Genomic DNA, 23,767 nt, shown 5'->3' on the forward strand with positions numbered 1-23,767 from the left:
GCAGAAAGGCCCTGCAAATGGGACGTGACTGCCTCGATGGGTTTAATGGTGTTTTTAAAATGTGGATAATTATAGGGCCTTGTCTAAGCAAGTGCACCGGTGGGGGAGGCTGCGGGCTCTGGGGCACCATGGGCCCACATAGCTCAGCTCCGTCGAGCTGATGGTAATGTTATTAAATGTGCTCTCTCCTTTTATTAGGCATCTTAATAACCTCTAAGTTGCACCCAGGAGAGTTGGTGCAGAAAAGGAATTCTGGCCAACCTAATTTGTATTTGAAAATACCCCATAGGCCAACGGAACAAGATTCAGATGAATTTCACAGGCAGCTGAGGGCTACACAAGGCGAGTGTTTCCAAGTTGTACTCGATTATTGAATGCAGAATGCCTGCCTCTCTGCCTTCCCTCCCCTTCCTTTGCCCTCCTTTTCTGCCAATGCCTCTGCACCCCCTCTACGTGCAGATGCAACCACACTCCAGCCACTAGCTCACAGAGAGACATGGATGTGGGTTCCCCCCGTCTGTGGGAAAATAACAATAGGAGCTCATACTCATCGACCATCCGTTACCCGGAGCCGGACCCCAGTGTATTCCTCTCAAGAACGCAAAAGATGAGTGCCATTGTTATCCCCATTTTATGATGGAGGAAACTGTAGTTTGAAAAGATTAGCATCTTGCCAGAAAGAATTATACAACTAAATAGTTATAGAGCCTGGACACAAACCCAATTCCATCTGACTCCCTAACTCGTGCTCATCTCCACTGCCTGACATTTTCCAGTAATTGGATGGTGACAAGGAGTAAGTCCATGTATTAGTTCAGCACGTGTGGGTGACCATGTGCTCCAGATATGCACAGGGTACTCGGAAACACACGGCCCTGCCCTCAGAGATTTCATAATGGAAATTATACACCAGGGAAAGAACATTTTAATGGAATCGGAGAGTAGCAACTCACATTCACTCAACAAACATTTAGTGAAAACCTACAAGACACCAGGCAGTGTTCTAGCTACTAGGGATATTTCCACCGCCACAAATAAAATAGATTTGAGAAACATTGCAGGTGTACAAGGAGCAGAAGCCGGCAGTCTTGACTGAAAGGGTAAGGACAAGGGGAACAGACAAAGGAGACTGATTTCCCCAGTGGGATACTATGAGGATGAGCCAGCCATTGGCTGATGCTGAAGGGCAGGATCTGGGAAAGAAGACAGTGAATCTGTTCAGGTATGTTGTTAGAGCTGTCACAAGACATTGTATTAGTTTCCTACTGCTGCTGTAACAAATTACCACAACGTTAGTGGCTTTAAACCACACAAATTTAATTTCTTGCAGTTCTAGAGATCAGAAGTCCAAAATGAGTCTTAAGTGGATAAAATCAAGGTGTTGGCAGGTGTGGTTCTTTCTGGAGGCTCCAGGGGAGAATCCCTCCCTTGCCTCTTCCAGACTCTGAAGGCTGCTGGCAATTCTTGGCTTGGACCACAGCACTCTAGTCTCTGCTTCTGTCATCACACAGTTCTTCTGTTTCCTTCTTAGAAGGACATCTGTGATCACACCAGGCCCACCCAGAGAATCCTTGATAATCTCCCCACCTCGAGATCCTTAATGTAATCACGTCTGCAAAGTACTTTTGCCATATAAAGTAACATTCACAGGTTCTGGGGATTAAGACATGGGCCTATTTGGGCAGGGGCATTATTCAGCCTCCCACAGACACCCAGGAAGAGACGTTCTACAGGCAGTTGGAAATGTAAGTCTAGAACTTGGAGGCAATGACATTCATGAATGAGTGAGTGGGTAAATTCATGAATTCAATTCACTCATTCATTCAAGCATTCAGTAATTATTTATTAAGCAGTTAATATGTGCCAAGAAGGTAATCACACCAAAGTAGTTTATATGGGACATGTTCCCATAGCTCATAGTTGACAGGAGTTTACATAAAAAGAGAGTATAAAGAGTGAAAAGCAGAGGACTAAACCCCACAGTTTGGGGAAATCTATTGAGGAGCAAACAGGAAAGGAGGAGGCAATGTGAACTTGTCCAGGTTAAGACCCCATCATGCAGCACCACTGGTTCAGGCTTGTTGTCACTGTGAGTGACTACAGGTCATGGGGAGTGTGGTTTCAAAATATGCTATGTTTGTCCATGGCAGGTTGGGGACGTCTTTCAACTAATTCTTCCCAAGCTACAGCATCTCTGGAGGGTCTGTTCTCCAACTCACGACCACCACTAGGGACTGTGGCTCTAGCCTGTTCTTTTCCTTGCCTTTTCTTAGCCAAATGCAGCCAGTAAGCACTTCATAACCCGTCACTACAGCCCAAGCACTTGGCGGCCGCAGTAATGGAGGCAGCAAGAATCTAATCCATGGCAGCCTCAGGTGCAGAAAGATGATACTGAATATTTCATTCCTGGGATGATGGGAACTGGAAGCCCCTGGAGATGATCTGGCTGAATCTTTTAAGTGAGCCCTTCCAGGAATCCATCGGGTAGCCGTGCTATTGGCAGTAATGACTGCCACTTGGGCCTCAGCTTCCCTGTGGGAGGGGAAACCACATTAATGTGCAATAGTGCTAAAAGGCCCGCTCCAACTCTGGTTCTAGGAAATTAGGTATTTTTTGTTGTTTAAAAAAAAAAAATCGTGCTTTCAGAGGTTTCCTGTCACCTCTTTGGATCCAAAAGACATTCGTCACTCATTTTTCCCTTTTTTTTTTTTTGTTTTGTTTTTCAGAAAGCCAAATGAAAGGAGAATAAAAAGATCTAACAAAGAGAAATCATTTAAGGTACATTTCTTCCCTTCAGGAAATTACCTGCTTTGGCTTACATCTTTAACTCCTCTCAATCTTTAATAGCTAACACAAGACGGCAGCGAGTGTTAGAATGGACGGGAGAAAACAGATGCATTATCAGAGTGGGAAATTGCATAGATTGTGTTGGTAAGTAAATACCATTTGTTAAGCATTGAAGTACTAAAATGAAAAAAAGAGAGACTCCTTTTTCTTAAAAAATTAAGTGTTTTGAAAAACTGGATTAGATTTTTTTTTCCATTACTCTTCGCAAAATTGAAAACAGATGGTATGCGCTATAGACTTAAGAAAACATAGCAAAAGTGAAAAAGGGCACTTTCAGTGTAACTTAGAGGTGAGATGACCTGAAATCTGATCCCTTTGCCCTTAAGACTGGCATTCAGATCTGATTTGTGACCCTGACTCGGAGCTGCATAGCCTGAAGGAGCCGGGTGTGAATTGGAAGTCAGCTACCAGACAGCAGGGAGCTGGGCCCCCACTTCACCTCTCCCCACTAACCCTGCCCGTCCTCCAAAGAAAGTTCCTGCAGGAAGCTCTGCTGTCCAGCCCATGAACTACTTCCTCGCTGCCTGGACCATCACTGTGTCACGTATCTTGCTTCCCTCAGAGTGAGAAAGCACCTTGAGGGACGGTGGGTGGCAACTATTATGAGCATGCATAGTCCCTTCCCCCAACTCCCAAACTATTTCTTACTTCATAGATGAACCTGAGGGTTGGCTTATTTGCCGGGAGGGCAGTTTTTGTGCATCTTTACATCCCTGTGTTTCCCATGGAGTTGTAGGTGAACTAGGAGAGGAGTGAAAGGTGACTTTAGGTGGTAGTACATAGATATTTTCTAAAGAGAAAACATGACTAAATAGTAAACATTACTATATACTAACTTTTCTATTTAGTAATGATGATGTTACTCTTAATGTGTCCTAGACATATATAGAGAAAGAAACCCTCAAAATATCATGACTGTGAAATATAAATATACTTTCGTTTTCAAAAGTGAATGAATATAGAAGAATATTAAGAGCTCACATGGAATTTAGATGTGGTAAAAAATCATGAAGATGATGTACAAAGCCTGAAGTGTTGGAAAACACTGCCCCGAGTCATTTGGCACAAGACTTTCTTATCATGCAATAAATATTTGCCATTTGAATGTATCTCAAACTGTATTTTCTGCTTATTATTATCACTGTGGCTTTGCTTAGTTTTTATCTTAAGAAAACCCCCAAAAGAGTATCCTTTGATGGAATAAGGAAATGGAAGCTTTCATAGGAATGACATTTTATTGCCTTGAGGGCAAGGCAATGAGCTGTGGAATAAGAACAGACTTCTAAGTTCTGGCTCTGCTGTTTTCTAGCAGGATATCTTCTAAATGTAAATAACTACCTGCTCAGTGCCTCAGTGTTCCCATGTGCAAAATGGAATTGTTCTTTGGAGGAAATAAAATAATGGATGCTAAGTGCAGCTTGGTGCCAGGCACACAGAAAGGGTCCAATATATGGTAGCTATTGCTATTCATAGTAGTATCAACAGTAAAAATAAAAACTGACATTTATAAAGAAACTCATGTCTTTTAAAGGGCTTTTATTCAACCCGTCAACTGGGTGCCAAGTACTATACAAGCAAGACCCAGAAATTCAACAATGGAACAAGTAATGCATGACTGACTACAAGGTAGGTAGGGAAACAAACTCTGGAACAAGTTACCTGTTTTAAAAATCTAAGCTTTGCTACTTCTAGTGATGTGGCCTTGGACAAGTGACTTACCTTTCCATGCCTTAGTTTTCTCATACCTAAAATAGGAATAATAATAGCAACCACCTCATAGGGTTGCTGTGAGGATTAAATGAGTTCACCAGGGTAAAGTACGTCAACATCATCAGGAACGTGTCTGTACATAGTATCCCCAATTTATGTTAGATATTATTGTTGTAGTTCCTGCCCTCACAAGGCTGACATATAGTCTTTCACACTCCTCAAACGGGCAGGTACTTTTCAAACTTTGTGTCTGCTACAAATTATACCCAGCCACTAATTCAAAGATGAAGGTGTAGCCATAAAAGGAAGTTTGAGGTTTATCTACTGAGAACATTTTATCACTGAGCTCAATCAATTACTTCATGTAGATTCAGATCAAGCCAGTTTTATAATTAGATAGAGTAGAAGGTCATTGACATCATATATTCTTCTAGTCACTCCCACCATTGACCACAACACCTAGAAACTACAGCACACAAACATAGACACACACTCCTACCCCATCGCGTTAAATTTCTTTAACAAAAGTTGTGCTATTGATGTAAATACCAAGCAAAGTAACTGCTTGCTTCACACTTTAAGCTAAGACCAATTTGGAGTATTCCCTGACATAGAGCCTTCTAGATATATAAGACTGCTTATCCAAACATATCCACACTTTCTGTGCAACCCCAGGAAAAGATACCAAAAGCCTGATTTTTTTTTTCCAGTCCAACCATTTTTTTCCCTTATAGAAAATTCAGACAACTACCTGAGTGGTCAGATTCAACATGCAGATAATGAAGCTGCATGAACCCAGCCCCAGATAGTGTCAGAATGCCCATTCTTTTGACAAGTGAAGCCAGCCAAGGCGAGACATCCCAGGCAGAGACTATGGCTGCTGCCCCGATGGAAATAACTGCTTCAGTCTGGGCTGTGCCAACGCAGCCCCAGACATAAAGGTGATGAAGGGCTGTTTTCAAAGCCCAAAGTCTTGCCTCAGGACCATTTAGAAAACACTGCTGGCTGGGGAGCCATCAGGCACACAAGTCAATGAAATATTACCCCTAATTGAGTGGGCCATTTGAGAATGCAACCAAGAGTGTGTCCAAGGAGTCAGCACTCCCCTTTACAACTCCCCAAGCCCCTCCTGGGTTAGTATCCATTTAAAGAGAGAGGGAAAAAGACCACTTTCATCACTTAAGTGTAAATGAATCAAAGTATGATATGGATAGGGGAGCAATCAGCTTCCCCTGAAGACTGATCTGTTAAAGCAAGTGAAGGGTGATTCATTCTGGATGTGGTGTTCCTGAAACACACTGCTAGGTCATCGATTCTAGACTCCCCAAACATCCCCAGATACAGAGAAGTATTGAGGAGTTCAGTGGAGTGAAGGATGCAGGAGAATTGGTGGGCTTTAAGACTGGGAAGGCTCTGGATGCATCAGATTTGGTCACCAGGGGTGAACCAACTTGATTGCTAAGTCACTCTTCAATGCCCCATTAAGAAGTCTCTTGGAGAAACTAATCCCAAAGCTATTTCTGAAAAGCCAGTTATCTCCCGATAGTAAAGAGGCATACTTTAGAGTCAACAGTAGCAAACTGGTCCATTTTCTTTGGCCCAAACAATGCTGTTGCTTTTTTCATTTTAATTAGTTTTCAGTATTTAAACTCCATCAGGATCTTGCATCTCTTAAAGATCATCTGACCTTCTATTTTCTTGTGGAAATCAGCTGAAGCTGCATAACATCCACCTCCTCAAACAGTCCCCATGGTCTCCATCTGGCCTCCTTGACACATTTATGTTAGCTGTTGGCCCCTGTAGGCACTGACTTTGCAACTCCTGTCATGGAGTTACTCTGGTGCCTGTGTAGACAGAAACCAATTGACCAAGAATCTCTGTTATAGCTGGAATGTACACAAAGTAAAAAATGCCTCCAATTGGCTTGATACGAAACCCCACCCAGCAGACACCTCATGCTGGGTGGCAACAAATGGCTCATTTAAGTGCTGTCTCCTGGAAGGTATGACTCATCTGTGAGGCAACTGGAGCTCACTGTCAGGTTTCCATGGGTCCTGCCATATAGCCCAGTTTGGAAAGTAGCAGAATCCAGAATGTCCTGTCCATTGAGGGTCAGTGACCTTGCAGCAAACTCCCATTTCTGAAGATAATCGAAGCTTGTCTCCTTCTAGAAATATTAAAAGCAAAAAAATGTGCCTTCTGAATATCTCAAAGTTCTGCTCTCTCTATACTCTTATTATTAATATTATGCAATAAAATGGCTTCAAGGGGCCACACAGAGTAGTGGTCATGAGCAGGTCCTGGGTTTGCATCACAGTTCTAGCCCTGGCTACCTGGCTACATAATCTTAGGCAAGTCTCTTTACCTCCCTGTGCTACCGTAGCTCCATGTGCAAAATGAGATTAGAAACAGTACCCACATCACAGAGTAGTTGTAACAAATAAAGTAGTGTGTGTAAACACTTGGTACAGTGCTTGCATATGTTCCATAAATATTAGGTTAAAAAATGAAATCTACAGTGTGAATCTTTTCACCTGTAACTTATTTAAACCGATCACTCTAGATTTCCTGTTTCTCCCAAGGGCTACCCAAATATAACTTGTACATTCCCACATACTGTACTTTTGTCCCCAGAACTCCTCTCTCACTGGAATGCTCTTCTTTTCCTCTGTATTTAATTGACCCTAATCCATATACGAAGGCCAATTCAAGTCCCACCTTTCCCGTGAAACTGTCCCTGGCCACTCCAAGCACACCATGAACTCTCATCTTCTGTAATCCAGCCTTTGAACTGGTGACTGTTTCCAAACTTCTGAGACCTCTCCAACAAAAAAGATATTGTTACACTAGCCCTGAATGTGGCAAAGAGAAGAATGATGTCCCGCTTCTTCTCCTACCATCACCATCGTATCGGTATCTACATGATAGGATAAGGGCACTTCACATTGCCCAAAAATGTAAAAGCATTTCACCTCGAAATTCCCTGTAATAAATTCTTTATACTGACAACTCCTGTCTGCTTCCCAGTCACTGTAGCTACTGGTCCTGATATGATAAAAATTGAAAGATATTAAAACAAGAATTATTTCTTAATCTCTGATGGAAGGTAAAAAATTTGAAAGTAGAGCCAACAGGACTTGTCGATAAGGATGTGAAATTTAGGGATGTGAAGAAAGGAGCACTCAAGGATGATTCCTAGGTTTGGGGATTAAATAGCTGGGTGAGTGGTGGTGACCTATTCTGAGACAGGAAAACTGAGGGAGATGTAAAAGGGAAGTCAAGAGTTCTGGCCTTGTTAAATGAGAGGTGCCCATTAGACATCCAAATGGATCTATATAGAGGGCAATTATATGAGTCTGAAACTCAGAAGAGACATTGAGTTTGGAAATATAAATTTTCCAGTCATTAATACAGAGATGACATTTAAAGCCATGGGACTGGATCCTTCAAACTAGGGAGGGAGGAGGAGAGAAAAAGGAAGCGGGCTGAAGAAAGAGCCCCAGAACCAACTCACAGGCCCGAGAAAGTGGAGGCAGTGAGGTAGAAGGGACTTTCATAGCACAAGTGATGTGAAGAAAGTATTTCAAGGGCAAGGAGGGAGTCAACTGTGAAAATGCTGCTGACAGATTGAGTAAGATGTGGCCTGATTACCAGTCATTGACTTCAACAAGATGGCGGTTGTTGTGCCCTTGACAAGAAAGTTTCAGTGGAGTGGTGGAGATTAGAGCACGGCTAGAGAGGGAGGAGAGAATAGTGGGTACAATATAGTAAACTCTTCGGAGATGTTTATTAAAAAAGAGAACAGCTATGTATGTGGTGGCCTGTCCGTGAGGGGCAAGAGTACTAGCAGGAAGACCTGTCAGGGGCTATTCAAATTGTCTAAGTGATAGACAAGTTGATGTCTCAGAGGTGAAAGGTTTATTCGATTCCACTAAAAACTAAAAAATAAGTAGTTATGTTGCCAATATTCTGGCATAACAAAGGAATTAAGTGTATGTGTTTTGCTTTTTTTTAAAGACAGAATTAAGAGTATTAGAAATAAAGAGGACCTCAGAATATCTAATCAACCTCAATTGCCACTGAGCTGCCATTATCCAGACAAAGAAGGCTAAGGAGATTAAATTATGTGACCAGAGACAGTAAAACAAATTTAGAAACTGGAATGCTCAGTTTGGTACTCTCTCCTTATACCATGCATGTTCCTCGTGTGGAATACTATAGCACATGAGAACTTCATTCAACCAGAGCCAAGAGGGAGAAATTTTTGTTTCACAGAGGCAGGCATTTTAAAGTAAAGGTTGAAAACATGGGTTTTAGTCTCCAGTTCTGACTTGGCCAGTTATTATCTATGTTACCTTGGTCAACTCATTTGCCTTCTCTAAACCTCAGTTTCTTCATTCGTAAAATGAAAATAATAATAGCAGCTGCTCATAGAGTTTCTGTTGGGATTACCTAAGCTGATATATATAAAATCATGATGCCAGACATACAGTTAGGACTTAATAAGTGATAGCTATTGGTATGGTTATTTGTCTTGTATCTCTTAAGTCAAGTATGAATCCAGAGGCTAAATGCAAATTCCTCTGGACGATCTTAACAATAGAGAATGTTGGGGAAAGGAAATTCCCAGCAGGGAAAAGATCATGACCAAAGTCACAAAAGTAGGTATCTTGGATCACATTTGGGGAAGATCACAACACAGAGTCTTGGGAAAACATCATGTGGAGGTTTATATCAGAGAGCAGAAAGGAAATTCAAATTCACACAGATACAGAGTTTAATATTTTTTAATGCTGATCAATTACATTTGGGGAATTCAGTGTGATTCAGTCATGAGCATTTGATCTTCCAACTATACAATGTAAATCAGGCAATTATTGTTATTATACCCATTTTAGAGATGAACAAAATGAAGCTACGAGAGACTAAGAAACTTATGCAAGGCTATGAAATCCAATATGTGCCAGGGCCAGGACTAAAGCTTGGGATTTCAGAATTTTCCATTTAGGTGTCTGATTACTTGGAGGAGCCTAAGTACAGCTTCTGTAGCATTTGATGATTTTATGATGTGCTTTGGGATTTATGGATGTTATTTTGTTGGTACCTCTCCACCTCATAATCTGCAATGGCAGTGTCTGCCTTTTGTCTATGAAATGTATAAAAGCACCCAGAGGTTGTTAAGTGGTAGGTGCATCCAATAAATACATAAATCATAAAAATACAAAGAGCATATGATGGCTGGTTTCCTTTCTGACAAATCTGTTTCCTTCCTGACATGAGATGCTGCCCTGTGGTTCTTCATGTGGGGAAATAAATGTCATAAGTTATCAGCCATTTAGTATTATGCCTTGTATGCACCTAGAATCCTGTGGGGATTTAAATTTCAAATTGAGGCACATCATTTTTGAGGGCTGGCCTAGTCCTGCGAATAGGCAAAGTCAGTGGATCATTTTAAGAGGTTATATGAGAGCCCTGAAAAATATATCTCCTGTTCCCAAAATACTTTCTCCCACTCTATTGCCATAGTCTATGAAATTTCCACTTTTATGTAGTTCTTTGGTTTAGGTTATTAAACCTTCATTTATTCCGGAAATATCTACTGAGCTGTGATGTATTAGGTACTGTTCTAGGTGTTGAAAATGCAGCAATAAGCAAAACAGTCACAGACCCGCCCTCATGGAGTCAGCCTGCATTCCCTTGAGGAGCGGAAAGGCAGATGGCAGGGCTAGGGGACAAGGAGCAAACAAATAAATACAATATTGATGAAATGCCTTCATTCGACAAATATCAGTTAAGCATCTACTGTGTGCAAATTCAGCATAGGTCCTAAGATAGTTTACTCAGGGGGTCATTTAGAATAATTTCATTTATCAGATTAGTCTGTCCATCACTTCATAAACTCAAGAAAATTTGGATAGTGTCCAACCCTGCCTAATTTTCAGTCTTTCTGTGTCTCCCCTCCTGGTCCTGAACCCATTTGGTTTGGCTCCATCTGTATGATAACCTGTCCTCATCATATACAGACAGGAAAAACTTAAACAATGCCAGAACCCAACTCTTTGCAACCACCCCCCAAATTATCCTGAAAACTAGGCTTCCTTCACTTGCAAACATTCCTGAGTATCTCCTACATATTAAATGTTAGCTATACAAAGATGCATGAGGTCATCCCTGCTCAGAGAACATCACAGCCTCTAGCAAGATGAGAGACAAGTGAAGATAAATAAATTGTAGCCCAGATGTTGACTCCCTATGACTACTTAAAGACTTTCCTGCTACCCCTCCTAAACAAATTCAACCCCTAGATTCCAACTAGTCTAGAGCATCACTGTCCAATAGAACTTTCTGCAATGATAGAAATTTTCTACATTTGTGTGCTGTCAAATACAGTAGCCATATACTTGACACATATGGCTATTGAGCAGTTGAGCATGGCTACTGCAACTGAGGAACTGAATTTTTTATTATATTCATTTTGATTAATTTGTATTTAAATCTAAGTAACCACAGGTGGCTAACGGCTACCATCTGGGACAGCACGGGTCTAGAAGAAACAATGTTTCCAGGATGCACAAATCTTGATAAGAGATTGTAGGATCCGGGAGGCAATAAAGGGTTATGTTCCAGTGCTCAACCCCCCAAAATGTTTCCTATGTCCTGCCAGTTTGCATCATGACTAGTTTTACAGAAGAGGAATAAAAGCAGATCAGACAACAGGTTTTGAAAAGTGTTGCTAGTAATTTAAATAATTAATCAAAAAACAATGGCTAAAAAAAGAAAAAAGAAACTATATCATAGAGAGATAACAAAGGCAAGCCCTGTGGGATACCAGCAAAGCACAGTTCCTCGGACGTGTCTGGGAAGAACTAGTTGACCTATCAGGGGTGGGAAAGGCATGATAAAATGGGCCTATACTCATATCATTCTCCTAATATGTATGTTATGTTATAACAATGTTAGAATGTTTTTAGTATATAGTCTTTTTTTTAATATGGTGGCCTGGGGACTTCTTCTTCCCAGTGCTCACTTAGTATTTTCTCTGGCCTATGGGAGGTGATCAGTAAATGTCTACTGAAGAAAAAGATGGGAAAAAAACAGTAGCTGGCATATTATGTGTGGCTAAAAATTGTTGAGTGAATTAGAAGGGAATCAAAGATAGTGATTTGCACATAGTAGGTACTCCATAAATATTTAATAGATTGTTCTATTAATAGAGTGTCCCAAAAGTCTCCATACAAAGGAAAAATTTTATAATGAATATTTTGTAAATAAAGGTACATTTAGCTACAATTTCCCATTTTCCCTATGTATGGTGACACCTTGTATATTGAACAATCAAATTCAGCATAGCAAAATAATTACAATTGTTTTTGGAATTTACTGTTAACAGGATTTTAATTATCAAGTGTCAAGACTTATGGTTAATGTCCAGATATTTTATCAACCAACATAATTGTAAACAGAGCCTCCAGAATTGTGCTCTGGGCTATAGCTGTCTTCGTTAGTGGCTAGTGTCTGTCATATCAAAAGAATATTAAATTATGCTTAACGGTTTCTATTTATTCTGTAACAGTCTCAGGACTGTTTCTCTGTAGCACTGAACTTTGAAGAAATCACGATTGGACAGTATTAGTTAAATATCTTCTTTTGCTTATATAAAAAAGATAATCGTAAGGATTACCTACTAGTTTGTTGATTAGCTGGTGTATTCACTAGGGTAACTTAGCTGCTATAACCAACAAATCATAACACTTCAGTGGCTTTACAAAATACAAGTAACAATCCAAGATGGCTTTTCCTACTTGGAGGGCATTTTTTCATGTGGTGACTCAGGACTCAGGCAACTTCCATCTTATAACCCCACAGCATCCCCTAAGGCCTTGAAGACCTTTGGGGAGTAGATGAGAAGAGAAAAAGCAGAAAAGACACACTGACTTCTTGGAAAACTCAGCTGGAAAAGGATCCTCTCACATTACATTGGAGAACGAGTCACGTGGCCACACGTGGATGCAAGGGGTGCTGGGAAATGTAGTCCCTGGCGAAGCAACTGCCTCTCAGTTCTGGCTAGCTGCACAGGATGGAAAGAGGACAGCAAATACTGGTGGGCAGCTCTGCATCTGTGCCACAGCCAGCATGAGCCCTCTGCTGCAATTTTCAAGTCAAGGTGGGGAGAGCACATAATACATGGCCCCCATTAAAAGCTACTTCTCTTTCAGTGTAAATAGGAATAGCATTAATCAAAGTGTCACTAAACTCTTCTCCAAACAGGAAATCAGAGGGTAAATTTGTGGCAAACATCTAAGGACAGAGTGCCCTTCATCACCAAGGATAGAATGTCTCCTTGCCTACGGATGAGAGAAAGCTACCCTATTTGCACTGTTTCTTCTCGTGTATTTGTGAAGTCGCCTTCCAGCTGTTGCCATCTCTCAGCAAGTTTGCTGACTGGGCCCGCTGTGACCCCTTTCCACATCCCCTCTCTGCCCACCACAACCAGCTTCAAAGTGTGCCAGACCGTTTGGCAGCCTAAGTCCAATCAGAGGGGAGAATTTAGGAGGTGTTAAACAGAAGGTTCCTTTCACCTCCTCAACCCTGAAACGTTCAGGTTGTATGTGTCAGAACAGGAGAGGGAATTTGAATATTGGTGATTTATGGCTTTTATTTTCGTTTTGGAAACTCCGGCTTCAAATTCAGGTTTCCTCGATGGTGCGACAACACAGAATGCATTGCTCTGTTGTCAGGATCATGAATTACTGTTGTATTGATGACGCTAGAACCGTGTTATATGAATATCTTTCCACAAATAAATACGGTGTAAACCCCATATTTCTTGCCGTTCATTAGAATGGCCTGAATCACTAAAGCAAGAACATTCCTATGCCAGGCAATTCTTCCCCTTGGAATTCCATTATTCCTTCAAAGAAATTAGATTATCAATGGGTACAGCTGTGCCTGCAATCATATTTATACTAACACATATATATATTAATACACACCAAATTCACTTTATGGAAAGTGACCAATGATCCCATTGCTATCACCTCACAGATAACAGAATCTATTTCCTAGGGTTGTTGGGAGGCATAAACGACATTACTATGTCAAAAGTGATCACTTTCTCTAACACATAGTATGTACTTACTAAATGTTACTATCATGATGAATTTGAGGTATCAACATGACAGGATTAAGGGATACCAAGATATCAGGTGACAGATTATTTCCAGGTATGTCTGTGAGGGTGTTTCTGGAAGAGACTGGCATTTGAATCAGTGGACTAAGTAAAACCCACCCTCACTCAGTGGATGCAGGCACCGTCCAATCGGCTGAAGGCAAGAAAGAACAAAAAGGTAGAGTACAAGTGAATCTGCTCTGTCTTGTGGAGCTGGGACACCCTTCTTCTCCTGCCCTTCGACATCAGAACTCCAGGTTCTTCAGCCTTTGGACTCTGGGACTTACACCAGCAGCCACCCAGGTTCTCAGGCCTTTGGTCTCAGCCTGAGAGTTCTACCATTGGCTTCCCTGGTCCTGAGGCCTTCAGATTGAACTAAGCCACAGCACCAGCACCCATCGGTCTCCCATTGCACATAGCCTGTCATGGGACTTGGCTTCTCAGCCTCCATAATCACGTGAGCCAATTCCTGTACTGAATCCTTTCTCATCTATCTAGCCAGCCCATTGTTCCCGTCTCTCTGGAGAGCCCTGACTGATACAATTACCTTTCATTATTATGATTTGACTCCACTTCTCCTCAGAACTGTCCCCTCTGGCTCCACTTGAAAGGGCACGTGAGCCTTCACGATCTCCAAGTTCTGGGGGGTTGGGTACATTACTCCTGTGTCCTCATAGCCCTGATGATCCCCTCTCTTAGCATTTGTCACAGCGTGTTGGAATGACTCGCTCGCCTGTCTGTACGACTACGAATTCAATGAGGGCAGAGACTGTGTCTTTCTGAAACTCACTGATATGCCCGAGACCTAGCACAGGGCCTGGCACACAGTAGGGGCTCAATAAACATTTATTAAATGAATGAATGGATGGATGATCAAATAGCACTTCTCATGTTGTACTAGGAAGCCCAGCTGTACTGAAGTTATTCAATTCTCCCCCTAGATTTTTTTTTTCCCACGAGGGTAGGCACTTTATCTGCCAGAACCTCCGAGTATCAGCCTCACTGCCCAGTCTCTGGCACATGGTCGACGCACAACATATGTATTCATGGAAGACATAACTGAGAGAGAAATCAGTATAGCTGTACTATTATTGTACCAATTCTATTGCTAAATTCCATAGCTAGAGTAAGTCTTCGAAAGTCAGGCCTATTCATTTCACCTTACTTCTTTAAACTCTTTAATAACTCCTCCTTGGTTTTGGTGTTCAGACAAAGCCCCTTAAACTCGGCCGCAGAGCCCTGCCTCTAGCACTGACTAAAAAGGGGCAGAACAGGATAGACCAACCACTATCAGGGGTTTACAAACTCTTGAGGGTCTGATGAAAGCTATGGTCCCTCTCTTCAGAAAAAAAAAAAAATCCTACATTTATGAGCATATACTTTTGCATGTAGTTTTATGAGGTTGATGGATCCTCTTATGTCTAATCCTGGACCCTCCTGGGACCAGTAACCCCAGTTCGGAGGCATGGCAATGGCCCACCTCACCTGCCCTCTGAGTGGAGAGGGAAGTCAGCTCTCCTAAGGGTCCCTCTGAAGCCCCTTAATACAAGGAAGCCACCCCCTCCCAGCTCGGGCTCTTCGTTAGCAATTCAGAATGACTTCTCGGAGCAATCCCTCAGTCTCCCATGATACTTGTCTGACAACCCCTTAATCTTGGCAAGAGCTGCATTAAACCAACCTGTCATCATCGTCACCGCGCACAGTGGCAGCTCACAGAGAGACACACACACGGTCACTGAGAACCAGACTCTTAAACCTGCTAGAAGACATTACAATTTGGGGGGCCTGTTGCTCCACAGCCAGTGCTCAGGAGCAGACAGACACGGCACGCTAAGAGGTTCTCGGCCAAACTCAGGCTTGGGGTGAGGTGCTTCTGTCCTAGAGGCTGGCAGGAGTTGTCAAAGGGAATGCTTAAACAATCGCTATTCTCAAAACCCAGGGCCCTTTCCTGTTGGATTAAAACAAAGGAGCGGAGACATAATATGAAAAAGCGTCAGGGGAAATCTGCTGAAAATGGGATTCATTTTGACAAATTCAAAGAGCCCTGTTGCTACTTCAGTTCTGAAGAAGCTGTTTTATCAGTTACTTGTATGACCTATGAAATTCTGTACCTTTTTAAAAGCAAAAGCACACCTATATCCAGCTGATACCCCAAAACATTTTGTAAGCTTAAAGAAAAAATAACAACAGCAACAATAAAAATAGACACGATTGATCAAAAGGTTATGTGTGGTCAAATCCTTCTTTGGGGTTAACCCTTTTACAAGCTCTACAGTTTATCAGATTATTATTATTATTACTATGGTTGTAAACTGATTTTTTTTATTCTTTACCATGTGCTAAACACTTTCAAATCTTTTCTTCAAATATCTATTGAGAATCATCTGTGTTAGATAGATTCCAAAATTGGCCCTGATTCTTCACTCTTCCACTTTGGACAAGGTGACATGTTCTGCCCCTTGACTCTGGGTTTGGTCAGGTGATTTGCTTTGGCCAGTGGGATGTTAGCATATGCGAAACAAGCAGAGATTTGAAAAAGCATTTGTGCATTTCCATTTCCATTTGGGCTCCCCTGCCATTACCACAAGACTCTGCCCAGGCTAGCCCTCTGCAGGGTGACATCCCAGGCACCCCGGACAGTATCAGCAGACACTTAGACCCATGAGCAAGCCCAGACAAGAGCAGCAGACCTACCTGGCCAACATCCAAATGACTCTTCACATCCGAGCAACAAACTCACATGTTATTGCTAATTACTGTATACCATTAAAGTTTTGTGGGTGACTGTTATACACCATCATGGCAATCGATAACTGATACAGCAACTAGGTGCGAAGCACCGTCCCAAAACATAGTAGAGATATCAGTAAACAAAATGGACAAGGCTCTTCCTCTTACATCCCAGATTCCATTACCTAATTCAGAATTTATTACAACTTTAGAAAGTAAGCTGTATTCCCATGTACACACAAGGAAAGCGAGGCATAGAATAGTTGCATACTTGCCCAAGGCATTACACCAGCAGTTGGAGCTGGGATTCCACATCAGGCTATATGAGAAGGCGGGTAAGTCACCTGACTCCAGTCAGCCATGGCTTCTGCATCTGAAAGACAGGAACAGCAATAATGCAAACCACACAAATCGTTGTGAGGAATAAATGAGATCATGCATGTGAGCACTTGCAATACTGCTTTGCACATGGAGAAATCAAGGAAGGTTTGCTATGGACAGTATATTTCTGTTATCACTCTATCCTGGTTGTTGTGGTGCTGTTTGAACCCACAGCCTGACTACTGAACCAGTCTTGGTTATTTAGCTCTGGCCTAGTTTCCTGTCCTTTCTACCTGATCGATGTGTGGACAGAACTGATTGATATGTCTAGTAAATCACTGCTTCTTTTCATAGGGAAAACAAGAAGCTTAGGAAATGTTCAGATCAATTTTAAGAATCTTTCTACCTCCTAACCCAGTGGGGGGACAGGCCATGTCTGGTGGATTCACTACTGAGGGGTTATTATTATTATACATTCCTGGGCTAGAAGCAGACATGTCTAAAGGAAGAATAAACTATACACTTTTCAGGGCCCAATATAAAATGAAAATACTGGATCCTTATCAAGAATTTCAAAAGGTTTAACATCAGAGCCTTGAACAGAACATGGAACCCTTCTAATTCATTACTCTCTTCACGGGATTGTTTTGGAGACTAAATGGGAGGAGCATTTCCCGTCCTCAAAGTGGTGTCTGGCAAAGAGTAACTGCTCAACAATAGCGGTGTGAGCTGTCACTGTCATTATTACAGGTGTGTTGAAGAATGCTGGGAATCTCAGACGATGTGACTCTTTAATGTTTTTGAAATGCTTGGATGGCCATTTTCTCACATGGTTTTCATTAACAGCTCTGAGAAGCAGATAGCACAGAGGCTTCCGGGTCCCAGAGCTAAAGAAATGGTGGCTCAGAAAGTGTCGTGGCTTTCCAGAGGCTGCCCACCAGGAATTGTTGGAGTCAGACTGGAATCTGGGATGCCCCCGCCTTGTGGTCTTTCCACCAAGTCCTCCTGGTTCCAGCTACTTCTGGCCCTACTAGAACTGCCATGTGGACAAATTTACTTATTTGATATAGTCGGGACCCAACTATCAAGAAGATGTTAAGGGCTTACTTTGCATAAAGAGCCACATCAGAGACGCTGTAGTCACCCCATCATGTCACTTACTGCCCCATGACTCACATTATAACATAACTGTGTCTTCTGAGCAAATGAGAGGCCACTCAAGGAGGGAGGACTAGGAGGACAGTCCAGTGGGTGAATAGCACACAGGCCTTGGGGCTGCCCAAGGAAGTCTGAATCTGGCTCTGCCACCTTATAGCTTGGGCAAGCACTTACCCCAGATTATCTCAACTTGGGCAATATTAATATTTTGGGCTGGATCATTCTTTGTTGTGGGAAGGTATCCTGTGAATTACAGGACGTTTAGCAGTAACCCTAGACTGTACCCACTAGATGCCATGGCACCACCCCCTCCAGCTGTGACAACAAAAAATGTCTCCAGGCTTTGCCAATTGTCCCTTGGGAAAGGGGAGAGAGGGTGGTTTGGCAAAATTGCTCCCAGTTGAGAACCACTGACTTAACAACTGTGAGCATCAATGACCCCACCTACAATCTGGAGATAATGATAAAAACCCCTGCTTCATCACATCCTAAGGATTGAATCAGATTTATGCCACTGGTGTGGCATAAAAACCAGCACACAGGTAGATGGGCGATCAATATTACACGCTGTTATTGTTGCAGTGCCTGCCAAAGAATGAACATCTTTGCAAGAGCTCCAGAAGCTCCTTGAATTTGGAGTTGAAAATTCAATTCAGCAAATACTTACTGAAGACCCATTCCTACTGGAATTTGCCAGGTCCTGGGAATTAAAGGGTGAATAAGATTTAGACCCCCCCCCACCCTCAAGGGCCTCCCTACTCCCTACCCAGTGAGAAGCTCACATCCCAGACTCAGTTTACCCCCTAGCTCTGCCACTTACAAGCGTGACTTAGGGCAAGCTGGCTTCACTCTGCTGAGCCTCTGTTACCTCCTCTCGAAAACGAAGATCATCATAAAAATCCCTAAGAGATGTGGCTCTTAACCGTCAGCTACACTGTCTCCCGATCGTCCGTCCTCTTCTCCCCACGCTGCCTGCAGCACAGAGAATGAGTCTGTCTCACTCCTCCATGGGAGTGAACATTTACAGTCACCCAGGAGGTATCAGGGGTCTGAGCCCTGGGATCTTGCGGATTTGGGCTCGTGGCCTTGGCAAAGTCACTTCACTTCTCTGTTCCGTAAGTTGATTCGCCTATTCGATGGGGATAACAAAGTGCCTACTTGATAAGGCTCTTGTGAGGATAAAATGAGATCATTCATGTAAAACACCGCAGAAAGCCCAGCGCAGAGGAAGCACTCAAGGCCCTGTCGCCATGGCAATGAAGCTGTTGCACAGGGAGAGAAAGATGCTTACAGAGAAGGGAGGAGGAGGCTGTGGCTCTCTATGGCCTGGTCCAACAGCCTTTGGAGAGCTGGCGTGGGAGACGGTGGGGCACAACCTGCGAAGCTTCCAGCACCAAAACCTCCTCCCCGCTCCAGCCCCTCCCGGGCCAAAGGTAGCAGCTTTTTTCCCAGGCTCTCACCAAACGATTCAAGCGGATTAAAATATGTATGTGTGTATATACGTGGACAAGAAAGAGGAAAAGTGTAACTTCTAGTCAGAGTCTAAATTTCCTGCCTCCAAAGCCCAGCTGGATAGCAGGAGTTCTAACAGAAAACAGCCACGCAATTAGCTGGAGTTCTGTAGCTGTCTGCAGCAGGCTGCTTACGCTGATGTCTCGATAGGTGGTCTCCCAGTTCATCAGTTCATAAATAAGTAATTTGAAATGTGTTCCTGAGGGAAATTTTCCTCCTGCTCTCCCCAACAGACTGTACTCATCAGTTTTCCCATTCTCCAGGTAGCTGCCGTCCTCATTTATAATGGCCAGAGGAACTACGCTGTTCTAATTCCTGCTTCATTACATTGTCTAATGCGAGTTTTCACCAGCCTCACAACTCCACATTTCTTTACGTTGATAAGAAAAAAAAAAAAAAACTTTGCATATATTATTTATTAGCACTTTGGAGGTAGCTTTGCTACAGGTTTAAATGGAATATTTTTACATACAAAGCAAGAAGGGCAAGTGAGGCTCTGGCCAGAGATTTGGAAATGTTGATCCGCTCTCCAATGACACGCTTGTGTATGCTGGGTGGGTGCACACGTGCAGCACACACTCCACACACACACACACACAAACACACACACGGCCCAACCCTCACCACCTATTTTGCTTGTTTTACCTTGCTTCCTACCTTTGCCTTACATTTAGACTGGAATATATTTTCTAAACATTTTGATGCATTGTTCCAACCCTATATTTTTCCACTCGAGAAAATACACAACCAGATCAAAAGCACCTGGTGACTTAGGAATCCCAGGGTCCCCCACTGGCGAAGCTAATGGAGTCACTAATTTGCCTGGCCAATAAAACCAATGATTTCTATACTAAAAGCCTTTGAGTGAAGCCTCGGGGGCTTGCTCCGGGGTAATGGAGGGGGGCTAGTTTCCTCTTAGCCAATAACCTAATTATTTTTTTAAAGCACTAACTGTACCTTTCATTATAATAATGCATATAATTGATTTTGCTGATTATGTCTTTCATGGCATCTATTAGTCACTGAGAACTATATTTACTTCTTTTTGTTGTTTTTATGATTGTTTAGCTTTGGGATCTCATAATAGGTAATTAATAAAATATGTTAATCTGAGAGTAATTTACCTAATGAGATCTCTAGGAATGCTTTTCTCTCCTGATAAAGAAATTCCTCCGAAGGCTTTTGTGGAAGGAAAATCTTTCCTGTGAAATCTTGACACAATCTGAAACCTAAATTCAGGTTTATTTGTTTGTTTTCCTAGCCTCTGAACAGCCCGAGAATTTCAGCAAAAGAATTTAAAAGTGAATGTCAGGGATTGGCCAGTTTCAGAGGAAATTATCCTGTTCTCTTATCTGGTGGCAACCATCAGCCCAAGGACAGCCATCAGGTAGGCCGTGAATGAAGCTGACCTGCCGACCAGTAGAGGTCCTTTAAGGAAAAGGCTATAGTTAGGAGAGCCAGATTACAGTGGTGTAAGGAAAGCAAACCAAAAGGATGCGATGAAGGAAAGAAAGAAGAGAAAGGGCTAAACAAGCGTGAGTTTTACACTAGAGGCAACTTCCGGCACATAGCCCACTATCCCATGGGAGAGGATGAAAACTGTAGGCATGGTCCCTCCAATATGAGAACAGTTCACCTCTACCTGTGAGGGGTGCCAGTGCATGGAGTGGAAATCCCGGCTCCGTTGCTGGCTGCTGGCCAGACAGGCCTGATGTCTGCAGCACAGAGTGTGCTCGAGGCTGAGGATCCAGAAGCCGACAGACCTGGCTCACATGTAGGTCTGCACTGGGGACTCGGTGGCCTTGGTCTCGTCATTTCTTCTCTTCTCTCCACATCATGCTGCCTTTCACTTTAAGGTGGGGAGTGGACAATAGTACTACTCTGATCAGTGAGAGGATTGAGGGTGACATGCCTATAATGCAGGAACACAGAGCTTGGCACGTACCAAGTTTTCTCAACCTCAGCACTCATGACATTTGGGGACAGATAATTCTTTGTTGGGGGTCAGGGAGTTATGCTGTGCACTGTGCTCTGCTTAGCAGCATCCCTGCCTCCGGCCACCAGGTGCCAATAGCAATCTTCCCCTTCCAGTTTATAACAACCAACATTGTCTCCAGATATTACCAGGTGTCCTTTGGGGGATGGAGTAGACGCCGCAGGCATAATCGCCACCTCTGAGAATGTGGCCCACGATAAAGACTCGATAAATGCTATCTAAGTATTACAATAATCTTACCTGAGAAGCAACCAGCAGCATAGATGGGAAACCACTTGGGGGAAGAAGTGTAGGCTGCTCTATAGTGAATTCCTCCAACTCTTGTTATCATCACAGGGAATGATTCCAGACTTCAGTTTGAGTAAGTGTCTCCCACCGACATTTAGGAACTTCTCTGCAGACAAGGCCAAAGTCCCACTGGCAGGCAGGGAGCACTTGCCCGGGGCTAACCTGATTCCAGGTTGTGGATTATACACCGAGCTATGCAGGACCCATCTCACATCCAGCCCACGCTCAGAATTCTGGAGAGATGGGCCAAGCCAAAGCCAAAGGAACACCCACATGAAATAATATATGGATGTGTATAGGGATACATATATTTTATATATATTACATATATATAAAACACACACAAGCTTCAGATATATAAGCAAGGAAAAACTACAGTTAAGTCCTTGCTGATTGAGGAAAAGTAGAAACTTACTGAAACCTAACCCCTAAAAATCAAAGTACAAAAATCAGTAAGACTCAAGCAAACTTGCCCATTCTTTGACTTCTTTGACACACACTATTATCTGGAAATTCAAGTTCCAGATTCTTTTCTAACCCAGACTATTTTAAGGTTAGATTGAGATTCATTTGGAGTGGTTCTATCTTTTACTCCTTGAGAAACAGTAACCTTTATGCATTGAATACAGGCCATGTGGAATGCCCTTTTTACACACAGCATCTCATTTAGCAAACCAGAGCCTGGCAATTTTAGTAATCATTTGATTGCCTCACTCTTTTAAAAAAAGGAAACAGAAACCTGCATTTGTATGCATACACATTTGAAAAAAACCCAAATCACATGTACTTAATACCATAGAAAACCACACAAACACAAAAATAACCAAAGACAACTGCCCAAATATGCGTTCATACAACCCTCTCATGCACGCATTCAAAAAAAAGTACATGATGACACTTAAGGTCATGAAATGGATTTCCCAGTCGGCAGAAAAAGCATATGCCTGAGCCACCAGTAAAACAGGGGCACCCAAACTAAAAATTTTAAATAAAATTCCTCATTTGAAAATCATCATAGTAGTTGTCGTGGGAAAAATAATTCTTTATCGCAATTCCTCACACCTGTGTTACAATTTTGCATTGTCTTTATTTTCAATTATAGATGACCTTCGAACAATGAGGGGTTACAGGCACCAACCTCCCTCCTCTGCACAGTTGAAAATCCACATATAACTTCTGACTCCCCAAAAACTTAACTACCAATAGCCTACTGTTGATCAGAAGCCTTACTGATAAACAATCAATTAACACGTATTTTGTGTATGTATCATGTACTATTTTCTTAAAATAAAATAAGCTAGAGAAAAAAAATGCTATTAAGAAAATCATAAGGAAGAGACAATATAATTACTACTTATTAAGTGGAAGTGGGTCATCATAAAGGTCTTCATCCTCGTGGTCTTCATGTTGAGTAGGATGAGGAGGAGGAAGAGGAGGGGTTGGTCTTGCTGTCTCAGGGATAGCAGAGGCAGAAGAAAATCGACACATAAGTGGACCCGTGCAGGTTAAATCTGTGTTGTTCAAGGGTCAACTGTATCTACACCGGGGGCTGGGGAGGTCACCATAATTTTTTGAGACATTCAGGTCTTTAAAATCTTACTTGAGCCATGAGGCACAACCAGACATTTGTCTCCAAATTATGAAATATGGAAACCCATGCGTGCTGATACTAATCCCCCTCAGCATGACACATGGCATGGCAGGCGGGGCTCCATTTTGGAAACTGGGGGACTGGATTCTAATCCTAGCCTTTCACTTATTCCCCATTAATGTCTAGTTCAGATCTCAGTTTCCCAACTGTTAAAAGTTAAAAAAAAAAACAAAACAAAACATGCTAGACAGTGGAATTGACATGACTTCCACCATTATTCACTTTAGCTTTGAGTCCCTATAAACCCCACCCCCTGCCCAAGGTCACCCACAGCTGGTGGCCAACAGAGACAGAACTGGAGGTAATTCCACCTCCTAGTTCAAGGCCTTTTCCACAAAGTTGTGCCTGCACACAAAAGCCTGAGCCCCCTTCCTTCCCTCTCCTC

This window comes from Lemur catta, chromosome 5 (assembly GCF_020740605.2).
Source record: "Lemur catta isolate mLemCat1 chromosome 5, mLemCat1.pri, whole genome shotgun sequence".
Classification (NCBI taxonomy): domain Eukaryota; kingdom Metazoa; phylum Chordata; class Mammalia; order Primates; family Lemuridae; genus Lemur; species Lemur catta.